General features: G+C 40.7%; 1 protein-coding gene across 2 annotated transcripts in view; it reads right to left on the bottom strand.

Moving 5' to 3' along the window:
• The window catches only part of LOC149197572 (triacylglycerol lipase 1-like), a 175,583-nt gene that overhangs the window by 68,008 nt on the left and 86,002 nt on the right, over positions 1 to 21,573 (bottom strand). The gene's annotated exons all lie outside the window — the stretch shown is intronic.

Here is a 21,573-nt window from a genome sequence, read left to right as displayed (position 1 = left end):
CACAACACTTCCTAAGCATACACAAAGGATCATGGTTCCATGGGTGAAATAAACAACTCTGCCAAGGTTATGGACACCTGTCGGCAGCAGAGCACTGTTAATGGTATTGAAGTCACATTATTTACACCAATAGGTAGTTATTAGCACCCTTCTGTTTCTTATACCTTAGTAATCAATCACATAAGACGAATGCATATTATTTTCCAAACCATACAACGCATGTAAATCTATTATCACCAATCATGACAGAGCAGTTGATAATGACCGCATGAGACTCGATATGTACGGCAGATGTCCTATCCTCCCAGCCTCGCATCATATCACAGCAGTCTCTTACGTATTAAGCGATCCAACTTGACACCTCGATTTCGGTAATCTGTTATCTTTGTAAACATGGCATATTGCCATACGCTGTTCCTTTATGACTCTGGTTCAGAACAGACCGGCGAGCCGCTCCTTTATTTGATGGCCGGGATGGCCTATCACATTGCTTGGAGGGAGGTTAACCTCATCATTCCTTGGATGACATGTCAGATCGCTATTCGGGAAACTGCGTACTTGGGAATAGCACGACTCAACGGTATACTATTTTTTATTTTTTGCATGACTTACTGTTCCTAAGCCATTTCCATTGTATATTCTGCAGCATTAGATTTTGAGCGATTCTCGCGTCTGTCAGCCTCTCTGTGTTTCTAACAGCGTGAACAGCTGTCGTTCCATTGTCAAAATTCTGAGATTTCACAGCAAAACCATAAACATGGGAGGGAGATCGATTCGGAGAGAACCGCTGGTGTTAACAGTCTCTGATGCTGCACGGGAAATCCTGGCAAGAGCCGGGTGGCTAACTTATCTCAATCGCTTACAGGAATCCAACGAGACTGTAGCAATTGAATTCTTGCAGAACTTGCAAGAGGATCACTCCACAGTGAGGGGGAGACACATAGCAGTCACCGATGACATAATCGCAGAGGTCTCGGGACTGCCAGCCACTGGGCCTGTATGGACGCTAAAGAAGGAGAGATTGCAGAAGATTATAGAAACCTTCCAGGAGGAAGGCCAGAGCCTGACAATTAGAGGAAAGGGGGTTCTGCCAGCAGCATTAGGAGAATCGTGGGCAAAATTGGCAAGGACCATTCAAAGCTACATCACCTATGAAGGAAGAAAAGACGTGGTAAGACCACGGCACCTTAAACTTTTAGTTGTGTTAAAACAAAAATGCTCTGTAAATTTACCTGCATTCTTGAATTCATTACTGCATGATGTTGCACGGAGCATGAAAAAGGCACAGCATGTAGAATCAGTTGTTAGTCATCATGGGTTGATACGGTTAATAGTCAGCCATAGCCTTACCCAGCAGCAGAGCAGCTGGGAAGAGCTAATTGCCATAATAGATGGAAGATTGACCACACCATCCCCGAAACGTAAACATGCCACCAGTACACCTGAGCGTCCAGAAAAACGAAGGAAATCGGCCCGACTAGCACGGCTACGAGGGAGGCTGGAGAAGCCCCAAGGAAATACCAGCCAACCGGTAGAGATAGAAGATACAGGGGATGAGCAACCCCCACGATTAGAAGAAGAAAACAATGAGAAAGAAATGTAGGAAAACGAGGAAGGAGAAAATGAGGGAGAAACCGAGCAATCTGAGCAGGAGGAGGAAACGGGACAGCAGGAAGGCAGCCCAGTGCAGGATCCATTGAGAGAAGATGAATTGGCCAATATGGGCGAATATGGCCAATCTTCCAGCCCATCAGACCTCCATGCTGAAGAAGAACCAAAAGAACACTCTGCTCAGGAGGGAAATGCACCTGAAGAATCACATGCAGAGGAAGTAGAAGAGGAGAGTCAGCGCGTTCATGATGAAAACATGACGAGAGATGCAGAACAGGAACAATCCATTCCTAGCCAGACGACACCAGAAGAAACTCCGGAGGCAGGGGGGCAGAAAAGGAAGTCACCCAAGAAATAACAGAACCAGCTAGGGTTCTTGCCCCGGAGCAGCCAGAGCAGAGCAACAAAGAAGCACCCCAGGAACAAAATCAGGGAATTGATCATAGTCCAGGCCGCAGTGAACAGTCTGCTGTTCCTTCTAAGGAAATTGAGGAAATTAAGAAATTACGAAAAGAACAGCAGCGACTACTGAATGTAATAGTTCAGCTTCGACAGCAAATCAGGATTTTGAAAGCAAGGAAAAGGGTAAAAAGGACTTCGGGGAGGAAACATGCAATTGATCCAGCAAAACCCCTCAAGACAAAGGAACGGAGGACCAGAGTCCACCCTGCTGTTCAAAACCCTGTCGAAAAACGGGATGTTGTTCCAAATGTTGTTGAGAAGCAGCCTGCTGTTCAAATTAAAAAGGAACAGCATTCGCCTGATATCCACGTTAAGATAGAAATGGATGATAGATTGACCTGCGATAAGGAAATTCAGACAGTGGCACCACCCTCGGGAGTGATAAGGGTCATGAACGCAAAACAGCGTAATAGGAAAATTCAGGTAAAACTCCCGGTCTCCACCGCCGCATGGGAAAGAGATCCGAGAACGAAAACCCTACGGGAGGGTTTGACGCAAGCTCAGCAAGCAACAGAAAAGCTCAGAGAGCAAACGGTCCCTCGAGAAAGGTATGAAGAGCTACAGCAACAGCTTAGGAACGTCAATCTATCCGAAAGCCAGGCCTTTGAAGGGTGGCGAAGGGAAGAAGAAAAGGTCGCGAAGGTAATTTGTAGGTTAGATATAGTTATCAAGCAGATGGATACCTTATGTTCTTTGTACAATGATGTCCTAGCATGTAGAGCCCGTGCTAAGAATTATGCCTTGTTTTTAATGGAACGATATTTGTAATTGAAAATAAAGGCTGTTAAAGCAGGTGCTCCCATACAAATTAATACCCTCGATGATTTTATAAACTGCTATAAGCACTACGGGGTAAAAGTTCAAAGACTACTGTGTGAGTTTTACTTACATAACCTTGTATTAGACCAGGAAACCGAGTTAAACCCTGGGCCTTTTGTTGGGGATATCCAATTGCAGGCATTTATTTCATTTGGGGTTAATCAAATTAAATGGCTTAAAGCCTATAACGCTTTCCAAAGGCAAGAAAACGGATTAGATTTGTGGGTAAGAGCTGAGCCTAGGAATCCAGTACAGTTGTGGAGAGAACATAGGAACCTCATGAAGACTCCAGGTGTAATTGAAGCATTAGGACCCATTCACACAGCAATCAATCAGCAAGGAATAGAATACTTTTTCACTATTAAAGACCTTGCCATTGATGCGACTAAATTTCGATATCAGATCTCTAATCCGAATATCCAACTCAGGGAGCCATTTAAGTATGAAAATTTTAAGTTAGCCGTCGACCGCTTGCACCTCTATGGCGAAGTCATTTTGAGGGCAGGGCCATCCTGGTTAGGATATAGGTTCCGGAGTCCAATTATTTGGCACCTTGCACCTGGGTACCAAGCCCTGTATGAGATGCCTGAGGGTCAAACAGGCCATTTCTTTGAACACCTAGTTATGCATCATCGTTGTAGACCTCCACATGAGATTCCATCTACAGCCTACTCTCTCACTGCCTTACATGTCAACTACAATGTTTTCATGAGGGCATGAAAAAGGGTAAGCAGGGGGGTGTGTGGAGTACTAAAGAAGGTATGTTTTTGGTAATTATTTCAGCATATTTTCATTATAACTTACAAACCTTTTGCATCATGAACTAGGAAAATGATAAGAAATTGTAATGAAAATGTGCAAAGCGGAAACACTGACAATTGTCATTTTCTTATGCAGAAAGAATGGAAAACAAAAGACTGTCGTGCTGAAGGAAAGAACAAGGCCGAGTTAACCGTTGTCCCTTTGACGGGGAACCGTATGCAAACAAGGAAAAACAGATCAAAGCGAATCAGCCCTGGAAAGGAAGTGGAGATGTTAGCTCGACGCAAGAAGGAAAAGGGATAACTAAGAACTAACAGTTCGGCGAATCCCTCAGGATCCTTTGATCCTGAGGGATCGCTGCTTTAACTATTTTTGCACCTAGACATCTCCACCTTCATCATTATAAAAGGGGCAGCACTGTTAGCTCGAGGGGGTCGAATCCTTATGTTTTATGTAATTTCTCTGAAGATTGAAACTTTGATCATCGAGTCTCGTTGAGAACTGATCTACTGTAATTCCATTTTATGCATTAATACAAACTCGGTTGCTATTTCATCCCTGAGTCTGGAATAACTTCAAGCGGTGTACCCCTGGAGGCTAAGGGCCCGGCCCTGGAGGACACTTGCTCCTGTACTATTACGTTTGGTTTATGCGTGGTTTGCTTATCAGCGTTATTTGGTAATCTGATGTGTTTTGTTAGTTTACATCACATGCTCTGTTATGTTTACTTTACTGAGACAGAACTATTGCATTGACTCTGCAACGTATCACTGTTCTTCTAAGTGTTGATATAATACTGTCAGTCTTTACAGAATATTGTTGTTGTTCAATTACAGAGCCTCTGTGCTGTGCACTTATTCATTGATATTACGGAATTCATCTTAGCGATTATGTTCTTTGTGATTGTTGGATCTATAGACATTGTTGTTCCATTTTGAAACACAGTCATAATCTTTTATAACTAAGAGTGATAACTGGTTTACCGAGATCAGGTTACTATTAAGGTGTGCCGTGTGCATATATGGTTTTGAAGTGTTGTTCTATAATTCATCATTAATCAGTGTTGTTCCATTTTGGTGTGTTGTTCAATTCGTCCTTAAGAGTGAAGGATTGCCATTTGATTCCTGTAGGTCACGATTCGTGCATTTGATCTTGTAGACTAAGGTGTTACTGCTTGCTAGACTTAGTTGCTGTTACAGTTCCCTGTTTGCTGTTCTATTTCAGGTTTGCCGTTCCATTTCAGATTTGTCGTTCTATTTCTTATTTCGCTATTCCATTTCTTATCTGTCGTTCTATTTCCTGTCCTTCATTATTTTGGTGTGAAGAACGATCCAGGGCTATAGTGAGCACTGACATTTACTGCCTAGCTCCCAGATCCACGATCTGTTCTCTGATTTACCTTAGTTCCATCAGTTTACAAAGGGATGAGTTACTGCCACTGAACCCTTGACTGATAAATTGCTTAGTTTTCTGAATGTGTAGTTGAATCTTTTGAAGTAGTTTGCTGTAAACAAGCATCCGTTTACTCTTGTATTTATGAACACTATACTACTAGCATTACTCTGGCAAATGATAGCCTCAGACTGAAACACTCTTTGAAATAACAAAACGTTCCTGGATTGACAACTAACGTGAGGTAATTAGAGGTGAAAGAGACCCTTTTTATAGCTCCACACAGAGCAATGCTTGGAGCAGCTTTAGCTGTCCACCATAGGGAACAGCCTGGTCGTTATGGGGTTTGATCATCCGGTTACTAATTTGTCGGAATATCTGTCTCCGGATAGAGGTACTACTGCCGAGGACATTCTCTATTGGGTGAGCCATTTCTGGCACCCTAGTTGTATTCACGAAATCTGTTGAATAATGCAAACCCTCTATACGCTGCACCGATTTTCCCAAATTGGGTTTTTCCGAGGATGATTGTCCAAAAATAACGGTGTCCCTTGTGTTATTGTCTCTGTTTATCTCAATGCATGATCTGTATATTTGTGAAGGTTGCAATAGTGTTTACTTCGATGTTTATGCAATTAAATAACTTGTTAATGTAAAGAACAAGTAGGAGATTGTAAACCAGTAATTGCAGTAGGGTTTTCTGATGTGTTAGATTCAGGAATTTTCACAGGGGTCTCCTCCCATCAGTGTAAGTTCATAAAGAGCAGGGAGCCTTAGTGGGCTATCGCTCTATTGTTGCCCTTAACCTAGTAGTTTCCCTTTAGAATCCCCTCTTAGGACCCCTACTAGTTTGAGCGGTAACAGAAGGTACTCCAAGCCCTAGGATTTGGGGTTTGAAGAAAAGAGCACTACAAATGTACTTTGTGGGCTTAGAACCCAAGCTTGGGATTTTGTACCCAAAGGTGTGGGGCCAAAACCATGAGGAGTTTTGTTGGTTTGGCTCTTGGAGATCGTAAAGGACCTTAAAAGGAACTAGGGGACACGAAAGTCACACATCCTAAGTGCATCAAAACATAGTAATACATCATCTGAGGCAACCACAAATCAAGGAGGACAAGGCCGAAGAGTTTAAGGGATTGTTTGTGGGTCTTTTTTGAGTTTGGCAAGTCTGAGTAGGAGCAAAAGCAAACCGAGTGGGTTAAGGACAAATATGGGTGTTGGTGCATGGTTTTTGGAGTGTCTTTCTCTCTATTTTATAGGCTGAGGTTTGTGGAATAATTGCAGAAGGGCCAAGCCCTGTTTACTGGCAAAGGAGGGTGTCATGAGGCCTAATTCAAGTCTTGAAACTAGTCTAGGTGCCAGCGTATGAGAGCAAGAGATTAAGGAAGGTTGCAAATTTCTAGTGGTCTGTTGGAGCAGAATTGGAGGGATAAACAGTTCGTTGGGTGCCTTAACCAGTGGGTGAAGCTACAGCAGTATGCACAAAACCAGAGGTATGTATTTGATGTCTTAAAGTTGATTTGATGCTAGTGGATGAGTAGTCCAAATTGGACAAATTGGTATTCGGCATCTTGTTGTTGTTGGAGGACAACAAGTAGGTTCTCAAAGTAGCCCTAGATCAACTTGCCAAGAAGGACACTGACAACTGGAAGGAAGAGTGAAGATTGCGTACATTGAGGATTGATTCTTGAAGGACTAATGAAGGAGGTCAAGGGAGCATATTACATCAGCCCAAGTTAATTGTTGGAGAAGGACATCTTGTAGTGATAGGTGAAATCCCTCCGGCCCAAAGTTTGTCTTCATTATAGCGCAAAAATGCATTAGAGGGAAGAAGTCCCAAAGGAGATAAGGAGCAGTAATGGGAAGGTTGAGAGTTGTTCACAAACGGAGTTGTGAACAACTCAATAGGAGTCTCGATGTGTTGATGCGTTAAAGGACTAACGATCAACTATAAAGCAGATTGGAGTTGTGTTTAGTGACCTAAAGGAGTTGGTACATTGATAGAGGTAGGAGCTGTAGATTGGGAGCATAAGGACTAGCAGTTGTGTTCAAGGTATGATCGAGCTGTGATGATGTGCAACATCAGCTAGATGATTAGCGTATCTTTTTCTTGTATTCTTGTACAAATGGATGTATGAGGGCCAGTATCCTTGGTACGAGAGTCCTAGACAATTGTATTATCAGTTTGTTAATAACGAAGTTGGGTTATTGTAAATTTGTAAAAAGTTGTCTATATTTGTGCACTAGAAGATTTACTGTTGTATATTGTTCCTTTATGCAAAGTAGTTGGTTGTGATACTTGGATTAGTAGCGCCAGTGATTGTAAGATTCTAACCTAGACTCCAGTGATATCAATAAAATGTTAGGAGTTAGTTGCCCTAAAGAAAGAAGGCAAAAGAAAATAAAAATGGTAGGGAAGCAAAAAGAAATAAAGGCTTCATTTTCAAATAAAAAATAAATGCAAGGGTTGCTCATTTAAATGCGCCACATTAGAAAAATGTTAAATTTTGTTAATTAATGATTAATTTCCTTAATCAGGATTAATTTTTGGTTATAAACCTTTGGCATTAAAAATTATGTTATATAGCGCATATATATTGTTTGGGCCAAAGTTGCTAATGGACAAAAGGTCTTGTCAACTTTAAATAAAAAGAGCGCATCATTCAACGGCCGATCTACTCCCCGCCCGGATCAACGGCGGGGAGAAACTTCGCACCCCCCCTCGACTATTTCTCGATAACGCGGCGGGGGGGTCCGCAAAGCGGTTTCCATGGTGAACACCCCAACCTTACGTGTCGCTACCCCCCCCCCCGCCACAAACCGCTCATGGTTTCCCTCCGCTAACGGCTCTTCCACCCTGCGTCGTAACCGTTATCCCTCAACCAATCCCAAGCGCCACCTCACATACCCGTTGCCTATTCATACTATTTGTTGCCACCTCACGTGCTCGCTGCCCTGCTGTCATACCTGTTATATTCACCCGTTGTAGCTCCGCTCCTGTGCATTAAAGCAGCTACGGTCATGAATAAAACCGTTAGCCCTTCCCGGCATGTTATAAATAAAACTATACCCGCCTCTTTGTCACTTTCCTCTGACTCTTTTCTATTATTTGCAGGTAAACAGTTTCTGCAGGACCTTTTCCTATTCGCTCAATCTGTTACCAAAATCGCTCTTCCTCTTGTCTACCAGCATGGCCCCAAAAGGGAAAGCTAAAAAGCAGAGTGCAGAGGAAAGCATTGCTACTCCAACCCAGCTTGACCTTGACCATGTTCCTCTTGTAGACTCACTGTTTAAAATTGCAGAAGCCAAGTGTGAGTTCGATTTCTATGAATTGCACTTATGGCTCAAACAAAATTACCTCGACAAGCAAGACCCAATCAGATTTTGGGAATCCCCTTTCTTTAGTTTCCCAAAAACCCATGAGTTCCCTGACTTTATTACCTGGTGTCAAGCCAAATATGACCCTGTGAAAAGAGTAGTCATGGCTCAGAATGGAGACATTCTGATCACCATCTCTGCTGAAACCATAAACCAGATGCTCCTAATCCCCCAATTTGACTCTCTCACTCATTTTTCACCAGCAGCACTTATGGATTTGTACCATAAGTTAACCTTTCCATAGAGAGCCCAAATTTTTGAAATCTTTTTACCTGAGGATGCAGAATTACCTAAAAGAAATCCACCCTACTCATCTTCCATGTTTCCTGAAGCCTCCAGACATTGCATTTCTCTGATTTCCTACTTATTAGGATATCCAGATGACCAGTCTGTTGATGAGACTATCCTTGGTTTCCTATCCATCTTTAACAAAGATCAACAACCAACATTCATGTATAATTACAACCAATTCTTGGCTGATAATATACATGAACAATTCATGAACTTTACTGTACAGGGAGTGTTCAGTTACAACTCTGTAATTGTCCACATGTTTCTTTTTCAGCAGGGTGATCTTTTTCCTATCAAACTCAGCAAGCAGGATGAACAAGGAGTGAATCAATCAGTGATTCACTAGACAGAAATAGTCAGGACAACTTCTACCACCTCCTCATTTTCAGAATTTGTAGATACATTCATACATCCAGTGGCACAGCTCCTCAACAGTCAGACAGAGCCAAGGATTGGGGATGAAATTAAAAGGATTTTACACTTAAGTGAGCAGACCAAAACTGGTGACTGGTATTTATACCAGAACTATACTGAGATAAGAGTATATGGTTGTGAGCTTGCACCATATAAGCTGCCCAAATATGTTCCTATGAGAATCTTTTCTCTGGAATATATTAGGCAAATGATCCACATGGATGACCTACACTTTGTGTCAAGCAAAAGGAAGTCTCAATTCAAGATTAAAGCACAAATTGGATCATTTATTTGCAACACCAGATCAGTTGGTGTTGAGGCAAATACATTGTTAAGGAAGATGAATTTCCAGCCCAGCTTCACCTGGTCCTATGATCCTTTTGGCATTATTTCTGCTTTGAGAGTTAATTTCAAGATGACTCCTTATAATCATACTCCAAGGCCAGAAATAGAAAAATTCATGAATCAAGAACAATGGGTTGATGGGACTCTTCAAGAGGCAGATGAACAGGTTGTATCTACCCCCACTGAATAGACTCCAGTTGCTCAGAGCAAGCAACAGAAAAGGCTAAGAGAGGAGACTTCATCTACTAAAGATATTATGAAAGGATTCATTTTTCAACAAAAGAAGCCAAAGGTTGGCTTGGTCACATCAGCAAAAGAAACTCAACCAGTGATAATTGATCTTGGAGATCCAGAAGTGTCTACATCAATAGGAGTTAGTGCTTCAACCACTCCTACAACTTCACCTTCTAGAGAGCCTCTAGAAATCATTCAGTCCACAGGAAACAGCGCTTCAGATGACCAAAATATCTTTTCAAGATTCCTTGAGATTAAGCAGAAGAATGAGACTTTGAAGTCCAATGTGTACAGCTGATTCTCGAAACAAACTTCAACTTCTCGGCACAAGCTTCTTTCTGCTTTTGACAGTGAGAAAGGCAGAATGCAAATGGCACTCTTACAAGCCCAGCTTCCATTTCCTAAATCACCATCAGATTATAAAAAGATTGTGTTTTCATTTGATACCAGTGAAATTCATCCAATTGACCAAATGGATATGCACAGACAGACTGGTGAGATGTTGTTTTCTACTATGACAACTACAGCCATGTCTCTTTCTAAACTTAGGACTGCCCTATCCAATGTTCAGTCTCAGCTTAAGTTAGAAAAGATTTCTTCTTTAGCCAAAGACAACAAAATAAAATCATTGGAGGATTTTGTAATTAAAGTGGGATATGATCCCAAAGATGTAAAAGCTGCAGAGCTACTCCTCAAAAAGAAAGATGCAGACATTGTTGCATTAAAGAAACAGTTGAAGTTTCCTTCAATAGAGGATCCTCTAACAAAGGATATAGCAAAGAATGAACAACAAAAGGAGGATATGCTCAAGCTTATCATTGAGCAGAATATACAGTTGAAGAAAATGGAAGAGCAGATTGAAGAGTTATTAAAAGAGAAGGAAGCAGCACAGCTTGCTATGGTTCCAATCACAGCAGTCCCAATAGCAGTTACAGGTACAAAGCCTAGTTCATCATCAACAGCCATTGAGTCTACATCAATAGCAACTGATCCAACTAGATTATCACGAGAATTGGCCACATACAAAAACAGGAAAACGAGAAAGTACTGCAGAAATTCCAAAATCTAGAGTTGATGAAAATCAAAAATGACACCTTTAAAAGAATATCGAATGAATTAATTAGAAATGAGCAAACAGCTCAATGATAATACAAAGATATTTACAATAATAGAAACATCAGGTTTCTATGTAGAATATGGAAACAAACAGTTTCATCTAAGAAACTGCTAAAAGAATAAAAATAGCAACAGCTAAAAGACTGAGCATTAAATACTAAATAGAGATATTCTAATACCCTCCCTTAATGCTCAATCTATTTACAACACCAATAGACCCTCGGAATTTTACAAATTTCTCAGGACCAAGAGGCTTGGTGAAAATGTCAGCGGGCTGCTCTGTTGTGGGAACATATTGCAACTGAACTGAGCCGTCTTCAACCAGCTGGCGAATCTAGTGGCAATGAGTTTCCACATGCTTTGTTCGTTCATGAAAGACCGGATTCTTGGCAAGTTTGAGCACTCCCTGATTATCACAAAACAAAGAAGTAGGCCCTGTCTGGAAAACATGCATATCTGCAAGCATACGACGAAGCCAAACTGCCTCACAGGATGCCTTAACTGCTCCCCGATACTCTGCTTCTGTTGAGGAGAGAGCCACTGCCTGTTGCTTCTTACTAGTCCAAGTAACAGCACCAGATCCTAGACTAAACACATACCCAGCTGTAGATTTACGGTCATCAACCGAACCGGCCCAGTCAGAGTCAGTGTAGCCACTGAGAATAGGGTTGGAGCTGCGAGTATATAAGAGGCCATAATCAGAAGTACCATGCACATATCGTAGCACCCGCTTTGCTGCTATCCAATGATCAGCTTTAGGAGCTGACATAAAGCGAGAAATGTAGCTTACTGCAAAACTGATGTCAGGTCTGGTAGCAGTAAGATAGATGAGACTGCCCACTAATTGCCTGAATAAAGTTTCATCCACAAGGGGAGAGGATAACTGTGCTGAAAGTTTGAGCCCTGGTTCCATAGGAGTCTTGGCCGGTTTGCAATCCTGCATTCTGAACCTTTCCACAAGATTTTTGGCATACTTGGACTGAGAGAGAAAGATCTGATTTTCAGTCTGCCAAACTTCAACCCCCAGACAGTAATGAAGAAGTCCCAAGTCTGTCATCTCAAAAGTTCTGCATAGATCTTGTTTGATCCCATGGATCAAATGTGCAGAGCTGCCAGAGCTGCCAGTAATGATAAGGTCATCCACATAGACAACCACAAACAAGATATCATCACCAGTATGCTTGATATACAGGTTTGCATCAGATGGGCTCCGCTGAAAACCCTGATTTGTCAGGTACTGATCAATTTTCATGTACCAAGCCCGAGGAGCTTGTTTCAATCCATAGATTGCTTTAGCTAACCGACATACTTTCTGTTCTTGACCAGCAACCTTGAATCCTGGAGGCTGCGTCATGTAGACTTCTTCTTGAAGATCACCATTTAGGAAAGCACTCTTTACATCCATCTGATGAACTTTCCAATTGAACTGAGCTGCGAGGGCAAGAACAAGCCTTATGGTACTCATCTTGGCTGTAGGGGCAAAAGTCTCCTCATAATCGATGCCTTCCTTCTGTGAGAACCCTCGAGCTACAAGACGAGCTTTATACTTGTCTATGGTTCCATCAGCTTTGTATTTCACTTTATACACCCATTTGCAGCCTATGGGTTTTTTTTCGGCAGGAAGATCAGAAAGTGCCCAGGTGTGATTCTTCTGAAGACTCTGGAATTCGGCTTCCATAGCCTGTTCCCACTCAGATGTACCCTTAGCCTCTGAATAGGTTTGAGGCTCAAAAATACTGTGTAGGTTAGCCATAAGAGCAAAATTGACTGTAGATTGTTGTCTGTTCTTATGTCTAGAAGTTCTACCTTCAAGGAGCTCATCATCCCGGAGATCACCTATGGTTTTAGCCCACCATTTAGGCCGAAGAGAAGAAGAACCAATATCAGGAGTAGAGGAACCAATATCAGGAGGAGATGGAGAAGGCTCAATAGGAACAGCAAGAGGAGGGTTAGCTTCTGGAGGAAGCTCAGATAGAGTATTATCAAATACTGATGCTACATCATCCCTCCCATCAGGTGAACTGACCGGAAGAAGAACACTGTGAGGCTGATCCTCAGAACGCTGCTCAGAAGAAGAAGACTGAAAGAATCCTCTGTCTTCATCAAAGACTACATCTCGACTGAAGCTAAGACGACCAGTGGCTATATCTATCAGCCTATAGGCCTTGTGATGATCACTGTAACCTGTCATCATGAGTTTCTGACTTTTGGAATCCAACTTAGAGCGCTTAGCAGATGGAATCCAAACATAGGCAACTGAGCCAAATACTTTGAGATGACTGATCTTAGGCTTACGACCAGACCAAACTTCTTCAGGAGTCTTCCCTTTAACAGCCTGAGTAGGTGATCGGTTAAGAAGGTAAACAGCAGTAAATACTGCTTCAGCCCAGAATTTGTTTGGAACACTCCTGTGTTGTAACATGGAACGAGCCATTTCAACAACCGTGCGGTTGCGACGCTCGACAACACTGTTCTGCTGGGGAGTGTAAGGTGTGGTTAATTGACGTTTGATGCCATGAATATCACAGAAGTTGGCAAAAGCTGAGGAACAAAATTCCCCCCCATTGTCGGTCCTAAGGGTCATGATATTACAACCAGATTCTTTTTCAACCAAGGTTTTAAATTTCTGAAAGGTACTAAGAGCATCAGATTTATTTTTTAAAAAATACACCCACATCTTTCTACTGAAGTCATCTACAATAAGTAAAAAATATTTGCAAGCAGTGATAGAAGCTGTATTCATAGGACCACAAATATCAGCATGAAGTAACTGAAGTACCTTAGATGCGCGCCAAGATTCTCCATTTTTGAATGAAGACCGATGTTGCTTTCCCGCTTGACAGGCGCTGCATACCCCCAACTGCTGAGTCTGAATATCAGGTAATCCTGACACAAGTCCCTCCCGAGAGAGCTGAGAGAGATACTGCATATTTAGATGCCCATATCGCTGATGCCATAAAGTGCTGATGGGAGAGACACGCGCTGCTAGAGCCACTTCTGGAAAGTCACCGGTGTCAAGTAGCCTGTATAGACCATGGTCCTCTAGGCCAACAGCAACTGTTAGACTGGTCTCTCTGTCAATGATGGAGCACTTGTGTGCACTGAACACAACATCAAGCTGAGGAGAATTCCTCATAATCTGGCTGACAGATAGCAGATTAATCTCCATACCAGGAACATAGTATACATTTAGAAATATGAGCGTGCGTCCACCAGACTGAATTTGAACTGTACCCCTGCCAGCTACATTGTACTTTTCACCTCCACCAAATACCACTGAATCACTGAAAGGTGAGAAGTCAATAAACCAGTCACGCCTGTGAGAGAAGTGGCATGATGCACCAGAATCAATGTACCATGCAGAGGAAGGAACATGTTCTGAAGACCTTTTAGCCATAAAGGCGTAAAAGGCAGAATCTGTCTGCTCAGTATGTTCTGCAACATTCGCTGTCTGATTTGGCCCTCCCTGTTTCTTCTGTTCAAAAGCAAGCCTCTGTCGGCAATCTTTCTTCATGTGACCGAACCTGTGACAGTAATTACACTGCACACTTTTCTTCCTAGCAGAATCAAAAGACTGAGGAGAGCCTTTCTGCTGAAAAGACTGAGAGGACTGGTATTTTGCAGCAAATGCATTTTCCGAGGGCACTGATGAAGTACCACTACCAAACTGCTGTTTCCACCGATCCTGCTACAGAAGTTTGGTACACAAATCTGGAAACTTCAGATCAACATTTGTGGTTGTAATGTTGAGAGTTTCTATGAAGTGTTCATAAGATTTCGATAGACTTTTCAGAGTAATGACTACCATATCTTCTTCCTCCATGGTCCGACCAATGGCTTCGAGCTGATCTCGAATGTCTTTAATTTTGTTGAGATGTTCCTGTAAAGACATATGTTCATCCATCATGATGGAGAACAACTGATTTTTGAGAAAAAATGCTCTGCTTTTGTCAGATGTCTCATGCAGTTCTTTCAACTGTTGCCAGATTTCGGCAGCGGTCTTGCCAGAAGGAATCTGTGGTAACTGATCATCAGCAACAGAGAGCTTGAGAAGCATAACAGCTTCCCGATTTCGATCATCAAATTTATCTTGATCGGTACCAGCTGTACCGGGACGAGGCTCTTTGCCCAAAATGAGCTGATCAAGACGCCTGTATTCAAAAATGGTCAGCATTCTTTGTTTCCAAATGTTATAGTTGCTGCCATTAAAGCGTTGATTTCCTTCTAACATCAGATTGGTGAGCGTGGCCATTTTACAGAAGTCTGACACACAACAAAGCGTAGCTGCCTGCTTAAAAATCTTCTTTCAAGATGACTGTACCAAATCTTAACAAATTCTGTTGTGAAAGAAATGGGCTTGCACAAAAAAAAAATTACTCAGATCTGTATCAGTGCACCAGATAATAAAAAAAAACACTAGACCAAAGGATAACTGTGATGCTGGTTTGATCACGTGCACTGATGATAAACTGTGATGCTGTTTTGATCAAAACATCAGATCAAAACCAGATGATAACTGTGATGCTGTTCTGATCCCACTTCAAAAAATACCTGTGATGCTATTCTGGTCCCACCGCTTTCAAATAAAATCACAATATACTTTAATCCAATTGCTAAGCAAACCCGTGAATCTGGAAAATTGAACCCGTGAATCTGGAAAATACCCGTGAATCTGGAAAATTGAACCCGTGAAAATTGCCGTCACTATAATCTTGAAAATCAAACCCGTGACTCTGAAAAATACCTTTACGTGATTGCAGTCACTATAATTCAGTCGCGTGATACAAGCGGAGCTTTAAATCACTGTAGGTGTGGAAAATCAAACCCGTGACTCTGAAAAATACCTTTACGTGATTGCCGTCACTATAATCCCGTCGCGTGATACAAGCGGAGCTTTAAATCACTGTAGATGCGTAATTGTCGTAGCTGGGCGGAAAGAAGTGAATCACTGGAAGATCTCACAACAACGAGCCAGACAACGCATTCGGACAGAGCCACGCTGCTCACGGTCGACGTCTGAGCCACTTGCGTATTTGTTATGTCGTGTTCACGTCGGATTCACCAGCTGCATTCTCGGCTTTTCCTTGCTCGTTGACACTGTGATGTCGCGTGAACGAAGGCTGTGGAAATGGATGAATGCGGTGAGATGAGGTCGTTCGTCTGCGGAAAAAATGAACAGATGCTGCGGAATGATGTCGTCCGTCCAAGGGTTTTACACTAAGTATAACTCAAGAATGGCGACGAATATTCTGTAATCGTGGATACGACAACAGCTTATATCCGCTCTGCTCCAAAGACGCAAATGAAACTTGGTGAATGCACACGCACACACTGAATCGCGAAACAGTCCACAGAGGAATCGGAGACGAGATGAGTGCAAATTGGCCAGCCAGAAAACGAATCCCGCTCCCACGAAATGATCACCGCCACAAAGTTAATTCCTCAGAAAAAATGATTATGCAGGAGAAGAATCCATTTCTGTATCGAGATGGACGACTGTAAGCTTTTATCACAGTGAGCAAAGCCGAAGCTGAGACTCAGTGAAGGCTACCTGGCTTACAGAGGGCTCGACCTTAGAAAGGACTCAAGAGATTAGGATGCAGAGAGAATAACTGTTCAAGAAATCTCTTAACCTCGCTCTGATACCATAAAAGAATATCGAATGAATTAATTAGAAATGAGCAAACAGCTCAATGATAATACAAAGATATTTACAATAATAGAAACATCAGGTTTCTATGTAGAATATGGAAACAAACAGTTTCATCTAAGAAACTGCTAAAAGAATAAAAATAGCAACAGCTAAAAGACTGAGCATTAAATACTAAATAGAGATATTCTAATAACCTTGTATGTGCAGGAGATGCAGAAGACTCACAAATTGGAACTTAAGATTCAGAAATTGGAGAGTGAGTCCCTAATGGCAGATACTTTGGCCCATGCCAAGGAAAATATTTGGACAAAAATCAGCCAATCCATGACAGATGTATGGCCATCCATACAGATTATTTTTTAGCAGCAAGAACTCATCACTAGATGCAGAGCAGTGATAGAAGAACAAAAAGCAGCCTTGAAGACCAAGCCAACAGAAGCCACAGATATGATCAAAGTTTTAAATTCAAAAAGCAGAGAAGAATTAGAAGAAATAAACATCTCTGACAGAACAACTACCATCTTAGAGATTAAGAAGGTATTACAAAAGAGGAATTTGATCAATCAATTAGAAACTAAATGTCAAACCCTGGATATTTCTGTTAAAAGGTTTCATTCAAAGTTTAATATCTTAAATCAGAAAGGACTACCAAGATTGGTAGGTCTGAATGATAAATTGATCAAATTAGAAGATTATTGCAAGGAATTATATGCTATTGCAGTAGACAGAACTAAATTTGTAGGATTCAAAGGACAGATTACAGGGAAGGCCTTTTTGGAAGCCTTGGAGTTTGATTTAACCATCGTGAATGAAATTAAACATCTATTCCTCACCAAGCCAAATTTCGAGAGATATATTGAAGTGGATGAAACATTTAGAAAGATGGTAAATGTGGAAATCCCAAGTGAAGAAAGATGGGATCAATTGTGTGAAACAATTTAGTAATTTCTCATTCTAACAGCATGACAGCTCATCAGTATTTTCAGGCCAGATCATCAACAGATTCCCAAAGGATAGAGCCACCTCTTCAGCAGTTTCTCGGTTCCTATTATATTGTTCTATTTTTGTAATTTTGTACTATTTTGGTATGCCATTCCAAACAGATTGTAGATCTTTTGCAAATTTTGTATAAATAACTCCTCCTTTGAGTTATTATGGGTTGAACCCTTGAACAAGCTATCAAGCAGATTTGTACTAAGTTGGAGCATTTTTTTGGAATAATAAAAGATTCTAGATTTACCTCATATGGTCTGTTTCTCAGTGAGTTGTGTTTCATCTTGTTTATTCATTATGTTTTCTTCATATAAATTAAGTCTTTTGCAGTTATCCGATTCAAAATTTAACTAAGTTTCAGTCTCATTTTGGATCCTCTATGAAGTTGTGGTTTAAATAAGAGAATAATTTACAGAACTGTTTGTTATTGTAAGTTCCTCCTTATAAATAAATTACATCAAATCTCTATAATAGTTTAATTATATTTTGTTAATTAAGTAAACATTGTTTTCTTAATTTCTTCTTATAACTGGTTAAGTATTCAGTTTGAATATTAAATCAATTATACTTCTCCAAGCTCTACTTTTCCACCCCATTAAAATCAAATTAACTATGTGTAGTTAAAGAACAGCCTTTTATTTTACTTGGAAATCTATCTAAGTTTGAAGCACCTGTTTATAAAATTGTTCACTGGTCATCCAATCATTAAAAACAACAAAACATTATAGATGCTTTGGAATAACTAATTGACCTAGAGTTATCTCAAAGGACAACAAAGTGTTGGGCTATTTGATGACTTGTGCTATTGATATGCATCCTAGAGCATCCCCACAAAACACTAAGCTTCTGTTGCTCAAAATGGAGGATTCTTTATGATGTACTAGTGGACTGAGCATGCCCCCTAGTTGGCCTTGACACTACTTAATGAGCATGCCATGATACTGTGAGAATCTCTTAATCTATACATCAGAAATCCTACTGTAATCACTGGTTTACCATCTCCTACTTGTTCTTTACATTCAACAAGTTATTTCATTACTTAAATAGCGATGAAAACACTATTGCAACCTACACATACATACAAATCATGAATTGAAATAAACTGAGACAATCACATAAGGGACACCATTATTTTTGGACAATCGTCCCCGAAAAAACCCAATTCGGGAAAACTGGTGCAGCATATTAAGGGTTTGTATTATTAAGCAAATTCTTGAATACAACTAGGGTGCCAGATATGGCTCACCCAACAGAGAAAACTCCTGGCAGAAGTAACTCTATCTGGAGACAGATATTCCGACAACTTCAGCAACTGGATGATCAAAGTTTCAAACCCCACAAATGACAAATGTTGTCCCCAGTGTTGGGCAGTGATGGTTGCTCCAAGCTCTGCGTTGGAACTGCGTCACCTCCTCTAGGAGTTGTGTCACCCTCTCAGTGAGCCTCCCTTGCTCAGAAAGTCGATATGCTGAACTGCTCTCTCTCTGCCCCACAGAAAAACCCCAGCGCTGCCTCTAAGGGCCTGCGTCAGCCCCTCCAGCTTCTGTGTCACCTGCGTCAGCCTCTATGGCCTCTACGTCACCCTCTCTGTGATCTCTCTACGTGTGCTACTCTGCCTCTCTACTATGTATTCTTCGGCCTCAGGCTGAAGTTCCCTTGTCGAACTGCCCCTCACTCCAACTCAGATCACTAGCTCAATTTTCTCAGCAAACAACGCCCCAGAAAAATTGAACTCTTTGATCTATTGGTGTATCTCCAACTGACCCTCAAGCCTCCTCTTATACTTTCCCTGTTGATGAATCAATGATCGTGATTTAATCTTAAATCAACGACTAAGATGAAAACAACCTTGATCCTCGTCACTTAGAAGTTTCTCACCCATATTCTTATTAATACACATTAATATTTTTATTTTCCTAAGTTTAGACTTAAGAGCTCATTAAAAATATTAATTAGTTTAATAACTCCTCATCCAGGGGGAATTTCTCCAAATGATTTTTGGGTTCTGGAGATCTCATGTGTTCTAGCCCCTCCACAAAATTTCGGAGCTAGAGCACACTCGATGCTACCCAAAATAAACAGATACAGGGCTCAAATGAGGATGGTCATCCTTAGGATGATTAAGGAGGGCTTGTTGCACCTGACCTATTTGACCAACTTTACCAATTGTAACTTGCCACTACCTTTACTATTTGGAAAATTTTTAAGTGGCATGCAACCCTCTCATCAAGCTAAACAAACTGAGACCAGGTTGACTTTTTTACCTCCAGGACCACTTCACATTAGGAAATGTGAACTACCGCGGGAATTTCGAAATTTATCAATATGAGACTACCAAGCATAAGCATTGTCTAAGAAACACTGCACCAAAGCCAAGGCCACCTATAGACTATATACACTCATAACCATGCGGTAAGACATAGGTGCACCTTGATGTAGGCTAGACTGGCCCATACACCAACGATCACCACTACAAAAGTGGGCTCCCATAAAACCATGAGTCCTCAAGTAAGATATCTTGCCTTGGAGGACATGCTTGTACGATACTAGCTTGTTGAAACTCCTTTGCCAGAGATAAGGTATTCATTGTTTAGTGAGATATGATTTTGGAGAGCTATTGTACTATCCTTGGAATGAGGTTACGGTATGCACATAAGCATTATTGTTATACATGTATCTGAAGTTTTCAGCTGTCCAAATTTGTCTCTATTACAGATTTGATTTCCAGCCATTTATTTCTTCATGTTTTTGTAATTTCCAACACTTGTATATCTTGCTTATTTGACATAAATTGTTGAAAATTGGCAGCTCAAGGATGATTTACTAAAAAGAAAGTCTAAAATTACAAAGTCTCAAAATAGTAAATCACATTGCATCAATAGGTAATCTAGTATTGTTGATGAAAAAACACTTCTTATCATTAATCAATCCTAATAGTTCAATCTCAACTTAATATTTTATCATCAATATTATTATTATCCTCTTTATGATAGTATATTTCAAGACACTTAATCATGGTTTCAATAATGTTCTCTTACACTCTCATTATTGGCATGGCATATTCCTCTTACACTCTCATTAATGCTCTTACACTCTCTTACACTAAATAAAAGCTCGTCATAAAAGATTCTTTTTACACTCTTATGCTCTCATTAAAGCATGTCATGAAAGATTCCTCTTACACGCTCTTTAATGCATATGTTACACTCTCCTTCTTAATGGCATAAGTTACAAAGGTATGCATACTTTCTTAATGGAATGAGTTACATTTCCTAAATGAACATATGTTACTCTCCCTCTTGGCATGCGAGTTACTCCTCCTTTATGACATGGATTCGTTGCTCCTATATATATGTGCCTCATTCTTTCTCCCCTCCATGCTTGTGCATTGTGAAAAAGGAATTCAAACTTGAGAGAGAGTTGGAGAGAGTTGAAAAAGATTGTGAGAGAGAGATTTGGAGAGTAAGAGCAGAATTTGTTGAGCCAAAGTTGATTCAGTGCTTCAGTGTTGGTTCAGTTAAAGGGAAAGTTGATTCAGTGTGTGCATCCGTTGCTGCTACCAGTGATCTTCATGCTACAGCTTGTTCAAATTTTGGTGAACTTACTCATTCTCTTGATCTCTCATTTGTACCCTCTATCTCTGCTGAACAATTGATTTCTAAAAGAAGAAGAATATGGTTGGGCTTTCCCCTTGTAGGTTTTGCCCTGGTCATTGGACCTAAATTCTCTATGTCTCATTGTATTCTTGGCTATCTTCTATTGTGCATTTGATTTATTTTCTATCTAATATTGCAGCACAAAGAAATTTTGTAATAAGTGATTGTTACAGCGTAGAACATCAAAATTTCAACATAGATTAAAGCTAAAATTGTTGTGTGATTTAACATTAATATTGAAAAATATAGGCCAGACTTGCTGCTGTATTTACAGATGTCATAAATGAATTTCATATATTCTTTATGCATGATAAGATTTCCCTAGAGGGCTGAAACTTGTTGGCACACATTGGTATATTTTCTCTTGAATTTCCTAGTGGATTGGAGTTGTTAAGAGGCAAAATGTTGTCCGTTATTGTTGTTTATCTATATTTCATAACAGCCCTA

This window comes from Pinus tabuliformis, chromosome 2_2 (assembly GCF_031772625.1).
Source record: "Pinus tabuliformis cultivar Carrire ecotype Pingquan chromosome 2_2, CPIR1, whole genome shotgun sequence".
Taxonomy (NCBI): domain Eukaryota; kingdom Viridiplantae; phylum Streptophyta; class Pinopsida; order Pinales; family Pinaceae; genus Pinus; species Pinus tabuliformis.
The sequence above is the reverse complement of the archived record's forward strand: the minus strand, read 5'-3'. Positions and strand labels throughout refer to the sequence as shown.